This window comes from Monodelphis domestica, chromosome 6 (genome assembly GCF_027887165.1).
Source record: "Monodelphis domestica isolate mMonDom1 chromosome 6, mMonDom1.pri, whole genome shotgun sequence".
In the NCBI taxonomy this organism is placed as follows: Eukaryota; Metazoa; Chordata; class Mammalia; order Didelphimorphia; family Didelphidae; genus Monodelphis; species Monodelphis domestica.
In genome coordinates, this window is record NC_077232.1 from 97,382,348 (window position 1) to 97,403,737 (window position 21,390).

Here is a 21,390-nt window from a genome sequence, read left to right on the forward strand (position 1 = left end):
TGTTCAATCTTGTCTGATTCTTTGTGACCTCATGGATCTTGTCCCTGGGATTTTCTTGGCAATGGTACTGGAATGGTTTTGTCATTTCCTTCTCCAGTGTCCTTCCTTCTCAATTTTATAGATGAGGAACTGAGGCACATGGGGGGTTGTGACTTGCCTGAGGTCACACAGCTAGTAAATATGTGAGGCCACATTTGAACTCAGATCTTCCTGACTTCAGGCCCAGTATTCTATCCAATAAGCTACCTAGGTGCTTTATTATATACCAGATATTGTATAGCATTTATTGAATATATGCTCCTTGGAAGGATTCAGCATGAGTAGATGGTAAACATATATTTTTTAAAAAGGACAAAAGGTGGGGTTTGTTTAAAGTAAAATAGTAAATCAGCTAGTCACTTCCATAAATTGTTAAAAGATGAAGTTGAAGAATGAGTAGGTTTCCAATTGGCTATAACTATTTTTCTTTTAAAAAATAAAACATTTTTTAAAACCAAAAAAACAAAACAAATTGACTTTTCTCCCAAGGAGCTTATAAAATATAAACTATAATATAAACTATAATATAATAAATCATAATATAGAATATAAATTATGTAAATGCATTAATGTATACAAGATACATGCAGGCTAGACAGAAGGTAATCTTAAAAGGAAAGGCTAAAGTGATTAGGGACACCAAGACAGGCCTCTAGAAGAAGGTGGCTAAGTCTTGAAGGGAGCCCTATTTAGGACAGTTTATTTCAGTTATTTAACCTGGTTTTTCATTTGAGGTGTTTATCATCAGATAACCACAAAATTTTAGCATTTCTGAACTCTAAGAAGCAGTAAAGGTCATTTATTTTAATTTATAGATGATTAACTTGAAACCCAGAAAAGAAAGTGGCTTGTCCAAGGACACACAGTAAAGCAATTCCTCCATTCTGCTTTCAGAACACATTCAAGCTGGTGTTACAAAAAGAACACTGGACTCGGGGTCAGAAGATCTAAATTCTAGTATGAACAAAATGTTAGAAAAATGAGAATGGTTATTATTCTTACTGGATATTTAAACTTGGGCAAATCACAGTATCTCTGAGGCTTTTTTCCAAGTCTGCAAAATGGGGATGCTTTCTTCTCAACCTCTCTAATTTATCGTGAGGATCAAATTCAATAATATATGTTAAATTATTAAATATTAATTATTATAGTTATTATTTCAAACATGCCACATGGTCTTCTTTCATGTAAGGTCAGCTTTTGTGTCCCATGTAAACAGCACAGGTTAATGTTATTATAAATACAGGCTAAGAATCCATGTTTTATATCCTTGTGTGAGCATCAAAAAGAGATCAAAATTTAATTCATTCACAAAAATAGCAAAAAAGAGGACAAAGGAGAATCGAGTGCCCATTGACCAGTGAAGAACTTGTAATAACGAATGCCATAAAGGATCGGTTGAAAATACTATTGCTATTTAGATTGTATTAGATAAGACATAGGGAGAATATGATTACTGTCTTCAAATACTTGAATAGCTATTTTTTTTTAAACTTTACCTTCCATCTTGGAATCAATACTATGTATTGGTTCCAAGGCAGAAGAGTGGTAAGGGCTAGGCAATGGGGGTCAAGTGACTTGCCCAGGGTCACACAGCTGGGAAGTGTCTGAAGCCAGATTTGAACCTAGGACCTCTTGTCTCTGGGTCTGGCTCTCAATCCACTGAGCCACCCAGCTGCCCCCTACTTGAATAGCCATTATGTAGAAGATAGATTCTATTTGGCTCCAGAGAACACTAAGGAGAATAAGATAGTGTTAGAGGGAGACACATTTCAGATCAACTTAAGAATTGTATACTCCCATCTAATAATATCTTTATATCCCAATATAAAGGCAATTTGGACAATCCAACAATAGAATAAACCTCCTCAGAAAGTTGGAAGCTCCCAGTTAGAGAGGCTCTGTGTAAATTAAGAGATCATAGATTTGAAGTTAGGAGGATTTATGTTTGAATCCTGGTTTTTACTCTGTTACTACCTGCGTGATCATAGACAAGCTCCTTCACTTCCCTGTGCCTCAGTTTCTTTTTCTGTAAAATTAAGATGTTAGACTAAGACCCTTCTAACTCAAAATCCAGAGAACCCTGTGATTAGAAGAGTTTAAGCTGAAGCTGAATGACTACTCATCAGAGATGTTGTGGATAATTCAGGTAGGGTTTGGCAGTTCCGACCCACTCTAAGATGCCATGTGGCATATGATTTCTGAGCTCCCAGGATGAATGGAACAGAAAGGAAAAATGGCGTGGGCACATGGGGGCCTGGCATGACTGCCTGGAATGTGATCCCAAAACCAGGAAACCTTCCTCCAGCTGTAGCCGAGCGCCCACACACAGGTGTTTCCCAAAGGGCCAGGTCTCAGAATGTCAGTTGGCAAATTAGGGCAATGTTCAAACTTAATTTGGAAAATTAACCTGCGGTTCCCAACTCCTCTCCTCCAAGCCTCTGAGAATTCTCAGGCAGGATTGGTTCCCATACTGTAGGGTGGTGAGGGGGAGAAAGAAACCAGAGAAAAGGTCAGAAAATTAAATGGAATTGTTTTGATAATACAAAATTCCTTTCAAGTTTTTTAATACTTTATTTGGATTCTTGTGAGTGAGTTTGAAGTAGGAAATCTAAAGGTTAATTCCTCCTATCAGATCTGGCAAAAGATCTCTGAAAATCCGCTTAGGAAAAGGATTAACTTGCTAGCAATGTAGAAGTATTAATTCAGGGGATGCCAAACGAGCTGCAGAACCTCTGTATGATGTGTCAGAATAAGCTGGGAATGTGGGGCAAGGCAAAACCAAAGAATCATAGTTGTAGACCTGGAAGAGACCTCAGAGGCCACCCAATCTGACTCCCCTTTTTAAATAATACCTAGCATTTCTATGGGTAATACCTTAAGGTTTGCAGAGCACTCAGCACTTTTTTCCTCACAGCAACCCTGGGAGGTAGGTACTATCATTATCTTCATTTTTCAGATGGAGAAACTGAGGCATACAGGGGTTAAACGACTTGCCCAGGGTCACTCAACTAGTGAGTGACTGAAGCTGACCCCCAATTCAGTTCTCTATCTTCTCTGCCATCAAACTGCCTTAATTTTTAAATGAGATTAATTTACAGATGAAGAACTGAGGCTGAATGACTTGCCCAGTATCACACAATTGTGTCAGAGACAGGATGTCTTCCTGACTCCAAACCAAAGTATCCACCTACTACACCCTACTCGCCTGCAGCTGAATCCTTGAAGTCGAAATAGCTCTATTCCTAAGCCTAATTCCCTCCCTGCTTCCCCTTTGGTTTGGGGGATAAGGGAAAGAACTTGCCTCTAGGTAGTTCATCTTTAGCATTAGCATTACTGTACTTTTTTTTTTTTGGCTACTGCTATTTTTGGAATGCATTTGCTTCTAGGAGGCTGTCATGCTTTAGCTTCCTCTTTAACAAAGATTACCTGCTAAATTCCAGGATTTCATAGCTTCGGTTTTGTTTGGTCCATCTTCTCTTTTTATCTTCATTTCAGCAAGTATTGATTGAGCAACTACTTTGGTATGTTCAAAGGCTGTTCTGGGGCTAGAATAGATGCAAAAATGAGTAAGAAACAGCCGCTGCCCATAAGGAGATTAACACCTAGAAGCATATAAATTAGAATGTGGAGAGGCTACTTACTATTTTGGATAGTGACTTTGGAGTCAAGAAGATCTTGGTGCAAGTGTGGCCTTTGACACATACATCTGTTCTCCAACACATGCTGAGTGTTTGACCCGAGACACTTAACCCCTCAGCGCCTCCGGAGAATGCTTTAACACTACAGGTTCCTGAGCAGATGCTAACCTACTTCAGTGGAGAGAATTTCCCCACCTAAAATCATAGACCTAATCAGAAAGATTTTTTTAATTGAATGCTCTCACTGCATAGTAGAGGTCCAAACCAAATCCTGAGAAACTTCTGAAAGGGAGATCTCTTCCGACTCAGTGGTGGAGGAAATGAAAGATACTAGGCTACCGGGGATCATACAGCTGTCAATTTGCGGTTGAGTGCAAAGAACCCTAAATTTGGAGTCAGAAGACATGGCTTCATTTTCTAGATCCTATATTTTCTAGCTGTGTGACCCTTGGGCAAATCAGTTAAACTTCTCCAAGACTCAATTTCCTCATCTCCAAGTGGGGATAATAATACTTTTTTACTACTTACCTTACAGAGATCAAAGGAGTTGATTAAGTGTAACCTGGATGCTTCTTATCTCTGGATTCACACAGATGAAGGGTTCAGATATGAGGGTATTTTATGTGACTGTAATTTAACTTCTATGTGAACCTTCCTGGACAAACCACTGAATTTCTCAGGACTCCAAGAAACTGAGCTGCAGAGAAAGTGCCAACAATACTGATAACAAATTTCCTCATCTGGTAGTTCCCTATACCAAAGAAATCATCAGCTCAGTCCTTATTCATATAAACTAACTCAACTGGTTTATTGTAATGCACATACATAGACCCCTTTGGCAGATGGGAACCTTGAAATTTCTTTGGAACTAAATATTCAGGTGCTTGTCATGCTAATAGAACCCAGACAAAGAAAGGATTTAAAACAGTAAAATATTTCATCTGGAACAGAAAAAAAAAAGTCATACTAAGGTAATGGAAACACTCCTCTCTTTTCCTTCGAAATATTTTGGAAACAATCTGCGCTTGAATTCAGGCTGCTGGTGTAGACAGTTTTGAAGTTGTTACTTAAAAATTGCTATCATTAGTATTTGCTGCCCACTCTCTCATTTGTCATCTCCATGAAATTCTTGGCTTTGCTAGTCTTTGGTCTTATTTATTTCAGTCATGATCATCTCCCTATCCTGGCACATCTTCCTTTCTTTGTGGCAAAATCTCCCAGCCATGACAACCAACTTCTTTTCTCCTGAAGAAATCATCATGTGCCAAATGTGCCAAAAAGATAGTGTCATCTGATGGGTTTGTACTTTAAAAAGATAATAAGGAAAAAGACCTGTACAAGAATATTCATAGCTGCGCTCTTTGTAATGGCCAAAAATTGGAAAATGAGGGGATGCCCTTCAATTGGGGAATGGCTGAACAAATTGTGGTATATGTTGGTGATGGAGTACTATTGTGCAAAAAGGAATAATAAAGTGGAGGAATTCCATGGAGGCTGGAATGACCTCCAGGAAGTGACGCAGAGCGAGAGGAGCAGAACCAGGAGAACATTGTACACAGAGACCGATACACTGTGGTATAATCAGATGTAATGGACTTCTCCATTAGTGGCAATGAAGTGATCCTGAACAACTTGGAGGGATCTACGAGAAAAAAGCACTATCCACATTCAGAGGAAAATCTGTGGAAGTAGAAACACAGAAGAAAAACAACTGCTTCAATACATGGGTCAAGGGGATATGGTTGGGGATGTAGACTCTAAATGATCACCCTAATGTAAATATCAATAATATGGAAATAGGTCTTGATCAATGACACATATAAAACCCAGTGGAATGGCACATCAGCTATGGGAGGTGGTGGAGGAAGAGGAGGGAAAGAACATGAATCTTGTAACCATGGAAAAATATTCTAAATTAACTAATTAAATAAAATTTTCAAAAAAAAATAAAGAATAGTGTCATGAGAAATGAAATGCTTTCCTCTATTAGGTATGCCTCTAGTATACATCTAAAGAACTTTATGCTCTCCATGGAACTAAGCCTGAGAGCACTCTGCAACCTTAAAGTTCTATGTAAATATGAGCTATTGTTTCCATCTGCCTTGCAACTTGGTAGGTATTGCCAAGTGTCACTGACTTCTGACACCACTACAACCCAAGAGAACAGGGAAGTGTTCAGAAAGGGTCAAGGACCTAGCCATCACTGACCTTGTGATAAATGAGTCATCCATCAACATCTAAGGCCTAATATTCTCTATGTGCAAAATCTAAGCTGCTTAAAATACAGCTCAACAGATAAGACTTCTCCAGGCTTAGACACCATAAGAAACCATATACATGCAAAAGAAATTCCCCCAGAAACAGTAGCAAAGAGATCCAGCCTAAATCATTACTTATCTTACTCTTTTTCCCCTTACTCTTTCTTAGAGAATCACTTCAGACATAGCAGTAGAATGAAACCACACAAATGTCCGGTTGTTCTTCTTTTTCCTTATTTTTATCCACAGCCTTGTATATAGGACCTCCAACTGAGAAACAGACCAATGCCTTATTTGGCTTATTAAAAAAGTTGCTACCTTTCAAACAAGTTTAGAGAAATATAAGAAAGCATAATCTTTACCTTCAATGAACTGATGTTCTATCTGGGGCCATGAGACTAATACACATGTAAAGGGTAAAAAGATGCTCTATTTGCCAAGATTAGTGGTACAGGATATAAATGATGATAAGGATGAACATTTCCATTTATATGGCATTATCTCATGTGAGTCTGGCAATACCCCAGGAAGAAAGTAGCATGGATAAGTATTATTGTCCCCATTTCACGGATGAGGAAACTATGATTCCAAGAGGTTATATAACTAACTTGTTTACAAAAGTAGGAAGTATTTAGAGCCAAGATTTAAACCTCAGGCTCCTGGTGCTATATCTTTAACCCTTCCCACTGTACCATACTACCCCTCTGAAAATTATCCTTATTTGTCTTTGAAGACTAGAAAGAGGCTAAGGAAATTACCCACACACCATCATGCCTACCTTGGACAGTGGCATCTGCCTTTCAAGGACCAAACTCTCAAAGTTCCTTGACCCTACTGAGGGAAACACAACTCACTCCACACAACCTTTCTTATACCTCAGGTTTGCATTAGACTTCTTCCTTGGAAATTCCAAATTCTGGGAATATACCCCAAGAGCCAGATCCTTTGACTTTAAATGGGAAAGTCATGGGGAGTCCTGAGATTTGTACCTTGCTATCCTGACAGATAAGTTAACCCCAGCTACACATTGTTGGCTAAACATCTTGGACTATTTTGTCTCTGTGTGAGCAAGATATGTATATGTGTGTATGCGTGTGAAAACATTTGGGGTTTGGAAAAACCAAAACGCCCCCTGCCAAGTATTTTTCCCATTAATTTTTAAGCCTGTGTGTGTTTTAAAGGAAATTTAATCCATATGTTTCTGATGTACTTACTCTTAATACATCCAAATGTTTCGTAATGTTTGTTTGCCATCCAAGCTTTGGGAGCCTGGTCTACAGCCTTAAGCTTTTCCCTTGGAAACAGGAAGCCCATATTCTTTTTCCAGAAGTAAACAGATCAGTAAGCCTGCTAAAGGATGATTATAGTTTGGAGAAGAACTCAAGAATCATGAGAAGAGAAGAAACCAAGGGGAGAAAAAACAATTAGAAGCAAAAAGATTTAACACCAAAAGAGACTTAAGAAATCATCCAGTCCAATCCTCTTCTTTTAGAGATGAGCAATTACACTCAGAGTGGGGAAAGCAACTCCCCCTAGGTCGCCTAAGTAGTAAGTAGCAGAGGCACAAAGCATAGCCAGATAGAGCACTGCAAAGAGAAAGAATCAGCATCAACAGATCAAAATCAACCCCCACGTAATTACCATGATCATGCTTGATCCTAAATTAGAGATATGGGAATTCTATCTAATTCTATCTATCTATTCTATCTAAGGTAGGAGATGATAGGTATGGAGCACTGCATATCTGTTGGACTTGAATAATGTACTGGTTAGTTTTAATGAAAAGCTCCCCCTCATCCATTTTCTTTTTTAGTCTTTGTTTTAAGACTGGAGTAGGAGGGAGGGATAATTAAAATGACATAAAAAATCAATAAAATTTAAAAAGATTCAAACCCAGGTTTTCCAACTCTAAATTGAGTGTTATTTTTACTGTTCTATGAACTTTTACCCGTTAAACTCCTTTGTAGTCCAAAGGCAATAAACATCTGCTCCAAGAAGCTTTGCTGGATTCCCCTGGATGATCTCTTTCTTCTTTCTTATGATTCTCTTTGTCTAGACTTTCCCTGTATGCATTAATATTCCAATTTAAGATTATAGACAACTGTGTTTGTTTCTTCTCCCCTCTTAGATTATAAACTCTATAGTTAAAGAGGTTGTATCACATCTTATTGTTGTATCTTCTCCATCCTTGAGGGATATTTATGATGATTCTATACATACTAGAAACCTTAATGAATATATTTAGTTCTACTAGAACATGTTCTTTGGAAATGGAAATGTGTTCTAATGTAGCTGATTTATTTGGGAATATTTTATACATAATTTAAATTTAAGTTTTAAACAAAATTTCAATTTAAATCAAATTACAAGCTTGCCAATATACTATTTCCTCCATGAGAAACAGTGAAAATACAGAAAATCATACCACTTTGCAATAACTTATAAATTATGACCTTTCTAGGCACCCATTTCGCCAAGCAAAATTCTTTCTCAAGATGAACTTCAATAGTTAACATATATTCTCAGATGTGGTAGATGAGCACATCTCCACTCTCATCACCTATAGCCTTCCAACTTCAAACTCAGAGTTAGGGTAGGAGAGGTGAAACTGCTCAACTCACATGTGTATCCTTAGAGCCTATGCCACGCAACAGCAGTAGACCATAGACTTGATCACTATTTATTATATTTATATATTCTTTTTTTTTAATTTTTTTAAACCCTTACCTTCTGTGTTGGAGTCAATGACTCCAAGGCAGAAGAGTGGCAAGGGCTAGGCACTGGGGGTCAAGTGACTTGCCCAGGGTCACACAGCTGGGAAGTGTCTGAGGCCAGATTTGAACCTAGGACCTCCCCTCTCTAGGCCTGGCTCTCAATCCACTGATCCACACAGCTGCCCCATATTTATATATTCTTAACCATTTTGTGTGTATGAAACTTTCAACTTCTTTATTAGGTCTCTGTCTTTCTTATGCATCGTTTATGGGAGTCTTGAGCATTATGTCCCTGGCTCCACTTTCCCTATGAACTCTGTAATTTTTGTTATGTGATTTGGAATAGAATAGTGATTTTGAGATGTGTTAAATTATAGGAGGACCATCGGTACTCACTGAAATTACTGGGATGGAAGAGAGTGAAACGGTACAGGTACATTGTCCACTCTCTGAGCGTCATGAGTATAAGAACTTTTAGACTGATTGCGTTGCTTTTTCCACTTTTGCCCTCTTGGGGTCTTCAAAAGACAGCATTTGCTCTCACCCATTCAAAATCCATTGATAATATTGGAGTTTCTAGTCTCTAACTACAAAGCAACAGAACATTCTCTTACATAAAAGGTTAGGATAAAATTTGGAGCTTTTCACATATTTATGACTTTCTTTATACTTGGAATAGCTTCCTTCTTTCCTAAATACAGACAAATTAGACAGATAACTGAAGTGAGAGAGAGAGAGAGAGAGAGAGAGAGAGAGAGAGAGAGAGAGAGAGAGAGAGAGAGAGAGAGAGGGGGAAGGAGAGAGACAGACAGACAGACAGAAGTAGACAGATAGAAATAGAGATAGATAAATAGATAATATTTATTAAGAACTTACTGTGTTAAATCTTTCCCAATTAGATTTAAATCTGCTTCTGGCAGTACTCCTGAATGTTGATGACTGCAGGTGGAATAAGTATCTAACACCTTGGAGGGAGAAAACTGAGAGTTTAAAATGACTTGACCAAGGTCACACAGTTAGAAGAATCAGAAGCAGGGCTTCAATTCAGGTCTTCGTGATGCAGTAGGCAACTCTCTATCCATGCTACTTCTCCACTCCAAGAAATCTTCCCTGGGGGGCAGTGGATTGAGAACCAGGCCTAGAGACTGGAGGTCCTAGGTTCAAATCTGGCCTCAGACAGCTGTGTGACCCTGGGCAAGTCACTTGACCCCCATTGCCTAGCCCTTATCACTCTTCTGCCTCGGAGCCAATATACAGTATTGACAGTATTGACTACAAGACAGAAGGTAAGGGTTTAAAAAAAAAAGAAAGAAAGAAATCTTCCCTGATAACTTGAGTAGATATTGGGCTTTTCCCCTCAGACCTCTCACTTTGATTTCCCCTTCTCAGATATTGCTTCTGTGATACCTCTGTGTGCCTGAGAGCAAATCACTTTGCTCCTTTATGCCTCAGTTTCCTTGCCTGTAAAATGGGAATAATAATATATGAATAGAGCTATTATATCATAAGCTTCAGGTAAAATGTAAAACCTATGCAAGTGGCTTTTATCAGAGTGATGGGAGCTAACATTTATTTAACAGTGATATTTTCAAGGTGCTTTAGATATTATTTTATCCAGTTGACCATATGGTATAGTAAATGTTGTTTCTTCCATCTTGGCCAGATTTCTAAAGAGTAATGCAGAGGATCTGGGTGCATTCTAAGAATATCAGGAACAATAAAAATCAGGCATGTCCTCATTAAGAAATGGAAATGCCACAGAAACACATAATTATGCTTAATTATGTGTTCTGTGGAGTCCCCATTACTTGTAAATATTTTTACACTGAAAATCCCATCATGTAGATAGAAGTTCACTATCATTGAAGCTACATTACTGAGTCATCTATTTACCATCATCCTATGTAGTCATACCTTATTACTGTCCCATCAAAAATCTATGGGGGAGACTGTCCTGATTCAAGCTAATGTAGAGTCTTGCTACTCTTGATGTTTCTCTCTGAGAATAGGAAAGTCCTAAACTTATCCTCCAAATCCTGAGTTCTTTGCATAGGCAAAAGCATGCATTCACCTAAATTATGTTATTTGAGAGATATTGGAAGGGACCCAATTTTATTTCCAGCCATTATGCCTAAAATTTTACCTATTCAAAGACCATTCATTGGCATTTTAGTTAAGCATTGCCTTTTCCCAGAGTCTTTTAAAAAGCTACTAGATCCTTTTCTTCACAGATATACACATACTCTTTTTATCCCTTTCCTCTTTCCTTTCTTTTTTTAGAGGAATTCACTTTTTACACTTGGAAGAATAAAAGAGATCATCAGATCTATTTTTCCTATGACAGAAGAGAACTCATCTACATGATACCATTGGATACCCAAAGATAGAGAAGTGTTCCAAGAGTTAAGGGTGTACTGGGAGGTTGAAGAAACCCTAATGCAACCATTACTTGCCTCACAATAATAGATGTACATACAGAGTGGGAATGAATATCTGTAAGCCTATAATTGACCCTGCTTATAACATTATAACACTGAGGAAACAGCAATATTTCCATTCTGCATGCCGTTCTTTTAATATACAATAAGCACTAATAATTAATCTCTCGTGCATGACTCCTTCATTTAAGCATGAAATGTTGTAGTAAAGAACTCCCTCATACTAGTGGGCAACCATGATTCCTGTCCAACACAGATTTGTAGCTTCATCTGATCAGTCTCTAACTGGGGCAGATGGGTAGTGGTGGGAAAAATTAGTCAATTCTCAATTATCATTCTAGACTACCTACCTTTTGGATTTAGTAGACATGATTTTGAACACTAAACTGTTTTACTTTCTGCTACCCATTCTTCTTTGGAGCCTCTTTCCACAAACTGTGGGGTGTTTGTGTGTGTGTGTGTTTATGTGTGTGTGTGTGCACATGCATGCATGCATGCAAGAAACAAATTCATGTGTGCATTATCTTACCCCAAAGAAAAATTAGAAAAGAAAATGTCTAATAAAGGAAAAAAATCATCTCATCCAAAATCCATATAGAAAATGCACTTCCATAAAGATTGCTTTGTCTTTGAATTATCCACTTTTTATCTTTTGGAGGTGCTGAAATTAGTTTGCTGCTAAGAGGTTCTTTCCAGCTCTAGCATTCTCTGGGCATGTGTCAGACATTTATTTTGTTGGAAAACAAAGGTCACCGTTATTTAAAGCAAAAAAATGTGAGTGAACTAAACCTAATAGAGACAGGCAGTAATAACATCTCTTATGCCCACTTGACAATTCATCTTCTAGATGATAGGCATCTAAGTGATATAGAGGCTAGTTTGCTGATCTTGGAGAAAGGAAGACCTGAATAGAAGTCTAGACTCAAATATTTACTAACTGTAGGACCCCAGGCAAGTTACACACTTTTTCTCAGCCTCAGGTCCTTATCTACTGTTGGTGTCCACATTTCACCCAACTCTCATTTATGTCTCCAAGAAGTCACAGAATGTGTAGAGGCCACAACTCAGTAAAACCATCTTAGCAAATGGACTAAACCAGGTTGAGGGTAGATAGGGGTAAGTTAGGAGGATGTCTACCCTAAGCATGGAAGACTTCCCCTGGTAGAATGGATGAAAAATATTTCATTCCAACCACTGCTGTGGAGTGCTCCAAAGTCTGGACAGACATAGAAAACCATAAGGTCATCATCCACTGCATTCTAGACCTTTGCCAATTGTCCTAACCTTTATTTTACCACTAGATTTCTGTAACTATGGAAGAGAGTATGAGGATGATGACTTTGTATGACTCTCACATAAATCCGATTCAGGAGCAAGTCAAGACATCTCATGATGTCACTGGTCCTCTTTGAAAATGAAGAACGAAAGACAGCATCTTCAAAAGAAGGATAATAATAGCACCTACTCAGAGGGTGCTGGTAAGTACTTAACAACCAGCTCTCAAAAAAGAAGTACAGATGATACACTTCACATTTAATTTTCATTATTTATATATTTATTTATATTTTATCCATCACTTTTTTAAGTCTGAACAATTGAAAAAACAAATCAAGCCTTGATTAGAGAAGTTATTGATTTCCAGGGGGTAAAGCTCACACTAAAAACTTAACAATCTATGCTCCAGCATGACCCTGTTCCTATCTTAAGGAATGTGAGATAACATATGTAAAGCACTATATAAATGCTAGCTATGATAATAAAAGTGTAGTTAGATGGCTCAGTAGATAGAGTGCTGAGCCTAGCATCAGGAAGTCTCATCTTCCCCAATTTAAAAGTGGCCTCAAACACTGACAAGCTGTGTGATCATAGGCAAGTCATTTATCCCGGTTTGCCTCAGTTTTCTCATCTGTAAAATGAGCTGAAGATGGAAATAGCAAACTATTTCAGTATTTTTCCCCAGGAAAACCCCAAACAGGGACAAAAAGAGTCTAACATGGCTGAAAAGCAACTGAACATAGTAATAATGGTAATTATCATTATTAATTATTATGTCCCACTAAAGTAGACCTACTATTGCTAAGAGATTTGGTTGTAGAGAAATGCTACTTATGACAAAATTTTGGTTCATTTAGTTCAAGAATCATTCATTCATTTTGCATTTATATAGAACTTTATAATGTTCTCTTTTTTAAAACCCTTATTTCTGCTTAATATGAAATCCTAAGTCAGAACAGTGACAAGAACTGAGCAATTTGGGGTTAAGTGACTTGTCCAAGGTTAACACAGCTAGGAAGTGTCTGAGGCCAAATTTAAACTGAGGTCCTCCTGACTTCAGGGCTGGCAGTCTATCCACTATGTTACCTTCCTGTTCCAGAACTTCATAGTTATTAATGGCACATTCATAACTAATAGTTCACCTCTCTTCATAGCATCCCTTAGTGAGTTAGCTTGGTTGATAGATATGCAATAAGAAAAGCCCAGAACTAGAAGTCAGAAGAGCTGAGTTTCTTTTCTAACTCTGCCATTAATTAACTGAGTGACCCTCTATAGTTTGCTTTATTTCTCTGGGCATCAGTTTCCTGCCCTAAAATGCCAACTTTGAGCTGGTTGGTCTCTAAGTTCTTTTTTTAGCTCTAGAAATCAATGAATCACTGGCACTTGGATTCCAAGAGTGACTTTCTTAAGGTCACAGAGCTAATTAGAGGTGAAAGTAGGAGCATAGAATTTGAAACTGACACATCTTAGAGGAAGAAAAATTTATGTAGCATCTACTACGTGCCAGGCATTCTACAAAGCATTTTATAATTATTAACTTACTTAGTCTCCTCAACCATACTGTGAGGGAGGTGCTATTATTATCTTTATTTTCCAATTGAGGAAAAGGAGGCAAATAGAGGATAAATGACTTGCCCAGGTTCATAACACTAGTAAGTATCATAGAAACTTAGAATATTAGAACTGGAATTATCTAATCAAATCTGATTTTGCAGTTGATGAAATTAAAATCCAGAAATGTAACTTGCTTTGAACAAAATTGTCTAGCCAGCTTTTTTACATATATAGATCACAGATACAAGGTCTTAGGGGACAGGGCCGTGGTCTATGAGGGAAGGAAATGGGCATTGAAGGAAGTATTATTATGAAGGAAGGGTTTATTTTTGCAATATGCATTGCAATTTAATTCAATAAAGTTATTGAATGTTTACTCAGTGAAAGGAATTAGAGTTATAAAAATGAATGTCACTGACTCCACCCTCAAGGATGTGACTCTAGCGGGAAATAAGTTGTGTCCTCAGATAACTATAGCATGAGTTGCAATATAGAAAGTACAAAGGACAAGTAGATACAAAACGCCCTGCTAGTGATGAGGAGAGATTCAAGGATCAGGGAAAGATTCAAGGGGAAGTATTGCCTGGGTTGGGTTGAGAAGGAAAGGAAAGATTTCAATAGGCAGAGAAGTGGAGGGAATGCTTTGCAAGCCTAGGAGATAATGATGGCTAAAGTATAAAACCAGAAAATTGAGACAAGATCAACAAATGTTAGCATAGTTTGGCTGAAATATGGAATGAATTTATAATTGAATTGCTGTATCACAAAGACAGCAATAATGTAAATAAAGTCAACATGGAAACCGAGATGCCCATCAGAAAGGAAATAAAACTCTTAAATACAGTGGACAGAGTTAGTTCCTTAGGACCATAGCTGAAGAATACATCCATTGTTTCACTTAAAAATTGATCAACTGATTTAAGGAAATTTACTATATATAAAGAGGTTGTTTATTGGAAAGGATCTATAACACAAAACCAAAATGAATCAATTTATCACCCAAAGACCCATCCCCTAACACATGGGCTCCCACCAAGCCATCATAAGTTCAAGATATTTTGTAGCTCTAAAGTCTCATGAAATCTTATTTCACAAGACCCTTCTGATTTTGACTTGGTCAAGAAGAAGACAAATTAGTTAAGTGTAAAAGAGATTTAATCAAACAAAAATAGCCAAATAACCAACATGGAAGATTCACATATACCCCATCAAGATAAGAGAATATTGTCTAGGAGGTTGCCATAAAAGATGGCGCATGTATGAAAAGGCACTCATATAGCCAGAACCAACTCATGGCTCTTCTGCTGAAGAGCTACTGATGTACTATGGTGATGTGATCAGGGCACACATTATATCGGCTCAATGGAGTCTTCTGCTTCTCTGCCCTCTCCTCCATGATGTTCTCTGCTGGTCATCTCCACTAAGCTCCTCTCTCTAGTTATCTGCTACCATGTGTTGGTCTTCAGTTGCATTTTGCTGCCATCTGCTGGACTTCAACTTCTATGTGGCTTCCTCCCCTTGGGGGGTGGGGTGTTATCAACTCCTTGAGTTTACAGCCCTAGCACTATCTTTAACTTTTTGGATCCTGTGAGATAGAAAGGACAGGTATAATTATTTCCAAGTATAATTATTGGAGCTGAGTAAACTGAGGTTTGGAAGGATTAACTTAATTACCTAAAATAATCTGGCCAGTAAATAATACAACTCATCCTAGGACCCATATCTGATATATAATACAGCACTTGTCCAAGTCTACAGTATCTCTCATGTAGCCTTTGTATACTTTGGATTTAGGGACCCATTTAAGCTTGCCTTTCCTAGGCTCTGAATTTTTCCTGACTCTTCTTCCATTACAACATCCTCCCTTGAAATTCATTCTCCTATTTTCACCTTCCTTTTCTTACCTCATTTAAAGTAATCTCTTAGGGGCAGCTGGTAGCTCAGTGGATTGAAAGTCAAACCTAGAGATGGGAGGTCTTGGGTTCAAATTTGGCCTCAGACACTTCCTAACTGTGGGACCCTGGACAAGTCATTTAATACCCATTGCCTAGCTCTTACTTGTCTTCTGCCTTGTAACCAATGAATGGTATTAATTCTAAGGCAGAAGATAAGGGTTTAAAAAAAAGTAATCTCTCTTCAAATTTCTCCTAATTTTTTTCTGGTTTCCTTCACTGAACTTATCTTGCTTTCCTTAGTATCAGAGTTATTTGTATATTTGTTCTCCCTATTCCAGCAAGATAATAAGCTCCTTGAGATCAGGTCCTATTTTATATCTATCTTCCAAGTTTTCTCTGGAGCTCAGGACTCTACATTTACAGCTTGTCACTGTCAAGATATTGAGTCTGGAATCAGGAAGAATCTTCTTCCTGAGTTCAAATCTAACCTCAAGACACTAGCTAGGTAAACCTGAGCAAGTCATTTAACTCTGTTTGCCTCAGTTTCATCATCTGTAAAATGAGCTGGAAAAGGACATGGAAAACCTCTCCAGAATCTTTGCCAAGAAAACCCCAAATGAGGTCATAATGAGTCAGACACAACTGAAAGAACGACTGATTTCAAGACAGAGAAGTAGTGTGTTATTAGTGACTCCCACTAGGTTAAAATCATAGTCAGCCATTATATAACTAGCTATGTTATCTTGAAAAAGTCATTTAAATTCCCAGAGTGACCACTGCTTTACTTGCAAAATGGAAATAATAGTATTTTCACTATCTGCACCACAGGATTCTTATAAGAATAATAGTCCTTGTAAACTGTATATTGCCATATAAGCATGTGTTGTTATTATAAGGGTAGATAGGTAGTATAGGAAATAGGGTTTTACATCAGGAGTCAGAAAGACCTGAGTTCAAATCCAGCCTCAAATAGATACTAGCTGTGTATCCTAGGTCATGTACCAGTTTGTCTCAGTTTCTTCATCTGCAAAATAAAGATAATAATAGCACATATCAAATGAAATAATATTTGTAAAGTGCTTAATATGATTACTGGTACATTGTAAGTGCTATATAAATGTTAGTCATTAATATTATTATCAAGAAGATGGATCAGGTATTGGGACCCAAAAGTAAGTTAACAAAAGCAAGGTATCAAAAATGAAAAAGAACCTAATAAATCATCTGGTCCAACTCCCTTCATTTTACTTAAAAGGAAATTGAGCTTCCAAAAAGTGAAATTACTTTGTCAGTAGTCCCCCTAGACAAGAGCAATTAGGTCCTGATTCCATTCCTGATATGTAAGGATTTAAAGAGGAGGGAAACAGAAAAGAAAGCTTAAGAGGAGCAGAATTAGGGGGAAGCTGGGTAGCTCAGTGGATTGAGAGCCAGGCTTAGAGACAGAAGGTCCTAGGTTCAAATCTGGCCTCAGACATGTCCCAGCTGTGTGACCCTGGGCAAGTCACTTGACCCCCATTGCCTAGCCCTTATCACTCTTCTGCCTTGGAGCCAATACACAATATTGACTCCAAGACAGAAGGTAAGGGTTTAAAAAAAAAAAAAGAGGAGCAAAATTTAGGAAGTCAGCATTATCCAATATCATGTACAAATTCCCTTCAGTCAGCAAATCCATGAATATATATTAGATGCACAGGGCTTTAGGACCTATGCAGGAAAAACAGAGAAGTTTAAGATATGCCTGACCTTGAGGGATTTAAAGTCTTATTGTAGAGAGAAAATTTGTAGACCGTATAATTATTGACCATTTGAATATAAGAAGTCATTTAACCCAACATTCCCATTTTACAGAGTTGGAAACCGAGGTCCTCAGAGATGGCAGGACTTCTCTGAGGCTTTGGGTAGATCCTGAAATAGACCTCATCTTTCCTACCTACCAGACTGTAGCCCGTCCCACCACCCCATGCCCCTCTAGGACACAAAAGGGTAATTTCATAATAAAAGAGAAGCCAGAGAGCAGTGAAAACAGTTTGGTATAACAGAAAGACAAAACCTTGAACTGGAAACCAGACCCCTAGGGGTGTTATTCCTATTTCTTCCAGCTATATGATTAGCTTAACACCTTGGACTTTGTATTTTAACTCTCAGAGATTCAGTTTGTTCATACATAAAATGGTGAGGTACAGTAGTGTGGAAATGGGTAGGATGGGCTAGATGATTGTCTTAGTCCCTCTGATCTCTGGAATTACATAGTTCTAAATGTTAGGAGACTGGTATGATCTACAAAGACCATAAAGTCAGAAAAAGAAGAGGTCTCAGTTTGCAAGAGTGGTCTCTAAAGACTTGACAAAGGAGCAAAGCATTACCACTTTCCTTGTATAGGCAAGGAACTTGGATACAGTGGATAGAGAGGGCAGAGAGCAATCTCCTTTCTTTTTCAATAAAATAGAGATCACAATATTTGCCACCCACCTTTCTGGGATCTGGTAGGGATTAATGAGACTGGATGTATAGAAATGTCTGTGAATCATTTGAGTTTAAGGGGGTGGGAGGGGGGGATCCTATTGTTGCCAAAGAAACAACTCTGACAATTTGATTAGGTGTGAATATTTTCAGTGTAACAGAGTGTAAACATTGAATTTCTCATCAGAATCATCACTCAGCTTATTAGCATAGCTTTATGCATTTTTATAGCCCATTTCTATGTGGCTGTAAATATTACAAGTTTGCCCTTTTCTGCAACCTCCTAGAATGTGCTGACCCAGAGACCTGGCCAAACTTCTGAAACCATTCCCAAAGCATTGAATTTTACAGAAAGAAATGTTAATAGGAGCATTCACATTTTATGCCAATGTATAGATTTTGCCTTTGGCTTGTCTGAAATGAATCATGTTTGGGAGAGGGTGCTGTTAAAAGGCATCAGAGAAAAGATTGGAGGCTTGTATCCAACATTTAACACTCATTCATTTGCCCTGAAGTCGAAATGGGGCTGAGACTCCAGATTCTCAGCCAACTAACCAAAGATAACACCACACACTATAAAGAGTGCTTTAGAGTTTCAAAGTTCTCTTCCCACAACTCTGCAGGGAGGAATATGTGTTCTTGATCCCCATTTCCCAGATAAGAAAACTAATTACCCAAGAGTATCCACCTTGTTAAAGTGTCAGCACTAAAACTAATACATGGGTCTTCTAGGGCCAGTGTTCTCTTCTCTACAGCAGTACTGATCACTTAGTCATTTCATAAGTACATTCTCAACATTAAGGATGGCTTCTTCCATTGTGTAGAGTAGGAAAAGGTAATTGGAGTTTGGGAAACACTTAATAGCACAGTTTAGATTTAGAGAATAGTATGTGAAAAGGAATGTAAATACTGGAATGGAAAGGAATTTAGTGTTAAACTAAAAAAAGTCCAAGGGAGCCAAAGAAGGTTTCGGAGCAGTAAAGTAGCAGAGTTGGATTGATCATGATATTTTTAGAAACAAATCAACAAATATATATTTTATAGCCATTACCTCCTAGACCCTAGAGATATAAATACAATTAATGAAGCAATCTCTACTAAGAAAGAGCTTATATGCTAGTGGAGAAGAAAACAAATACATCTATAAGTATATGTAGAATAAGTATATCTATATTATATAATAAATGAAAGAAATACAAGAATAATATATAATCATATGTAAATACAAATATAAGATAATACAATATAAATATAAGGCAGTTTGAGAGAGAGGACATAATCAGTTGAGTAGATCAGGAAAGGATTCACTTAGAAAGTAGAGATTGTTACATTTTAAAGGAAAAGGAGAGCATATTTATTTGCATGTTGTCTTCTCCATTAGACTGTAAGCTCCTAGAGGACAAGGACTATATTTTGCCTCTTTCTGTATCCCTAGCACTTAGCATAGTGCCTGACAGGTAGTGGTTGCTTAATAAATATTTATCAATCGATTCTATGAAATACAAGTGAGAAAGGAATAAATTCAAGAAATACAAAATAGTCATTATGAAGGCAAAAACTGAGAAATAGAATATTGATTGAGCAGAGCTGGGGGGGGGGGGGGGGAAGAGACTATTTGGCTGCACCACAAAGTTCAGGGGATGGCCAAACTATGTTGAGTGAGGCTGAAAAGATTAATAGGGCCAGGTTACAAAGGACTTTAAACCCCAAAGAAAATGGAGTTTATATTTCTCCTAGAGGCAATAGGGAGCCAGTGGAGCACTCTCCTATATAGCCTTTGAGACATTGACTAGAACACTGAGTTAAAGGGACTTGCCTAGGGTCACTCAATCAAATTTATCAGAGACAGGGCTTAAAACTAGATCGTCCTGACTCCCAGACTAGCTTTTTCTCCAACGCGTGACTCACATATATTTTGTATATCTTTTTTTTTTCAAAAAAGATTACAAGCAATTCTTTAGCAAAAGACAGCATATGGTGGAAAAAATGAAAAGAGGCTCAGGAATCAATTTGCAGGCTGCTTCAGGAATGAGCTCTTCAAGACCCTGAATAATGTAAGAATGTAAAAGCTCTCGCGAGACTTATAGAAAAGTATATCAAACTAGATTTTATGGACAGAGAAGATCTGATCCTGGAGCTGGCTCTGCCATTTGGATGTAAAACACATTCTAAGGGGCATAGGAAATTGTTTCTGTGTATATGATGTCCAGAGAGCTGTGGATTTATTCTGTATCTGCCCCTGAAGACACATTTACATTGGAAGAGATTGTCACCCCATTGAGGGAGGCAACATAAGTGCTTTGATCCTCATTTTGAACCCAAAGGGACCCAGACAGGGAAAAGTTAAGTTACGTGCTCATGATTACACAGCTAAGATGGTTCTGAGCCAGAATTCAAGCCCAAGTTTACTGAGTACATTTCAGAGCTCTGTGTGTTCCATCACAATTACCATAATAGTTAGAACCCAAATCTAATGCCCTGAAACACTCAGCCAAAGCCAAACATAAAATAATAACGTTAAAATTATTCACATTTACAGGTGTGCCTTAAGGTTTATAAAAGCCACAACCACCTAAAAGAAAAGCAATTCTTGAATTTTGTTTAGGGGCTTCAGAAACTGTGTACTTCAGTCATCAGAAAAGCCAACTGGGAGACTCGCCTTTGGACCAGACCTAATTAGATTTTTCAGTAATTAGAATCAGCAAATGTTGCTTGTGGAATGGATTATTAATTAACTTGCCTGTACTTCTGATTGTCTTGTTTCAATGAACTTTGATATTTAGACTGAGATTAGCCATGTCAAAGGTGTGTCTCTTACACCATAACAATGGCTATTGATCCTTATCCAGAAGCAAATTGAAGGTCTCTGGTGGATTTTTGATTGATAGGGTTGACATTTTCATTCCTTAAGCTCATGCAAAAGAATGTATACTAGCCAGACAGATCCTCAAAGGGTATGAAAACTCTGGAGTCTGCAGCTAAAATTCTGACCTAGCCTCCTGATTGAAGGAAGACAACTGGGAAATAGTCTTTGCAGTATGGAGCAGTATGGAGGACATAGCCAGGGAGACCTGGAAAGACTGAAATTTGGAAAGGTGAGGTCTGTTTCATGGCTG

At 37.9% G+C, this 21,390-nt stretch overlaps 1 long non-coding RNA gene across 1 annotated transcript in view; it reads right to left on the reverse strand.

Moving 5' to 3' along the window:
* LOC100619312 (uncharacterized) overlaps positions 1–21,390 on the reverse strand; it is a 36,309-nt gene that overhangs the window by 8,562 nt on the left and 6,357 nt on the right. The window contains exon 2 of the long non-coding RNA XR_001623047.2: positions 3,469–3,587. This is a non-coding gene — a long non-coding RNA (uncharacterized LOC100619312). The remainder of the gene's footprint in view (positions 1–3,468; positions 3,588–21,390) is intronic.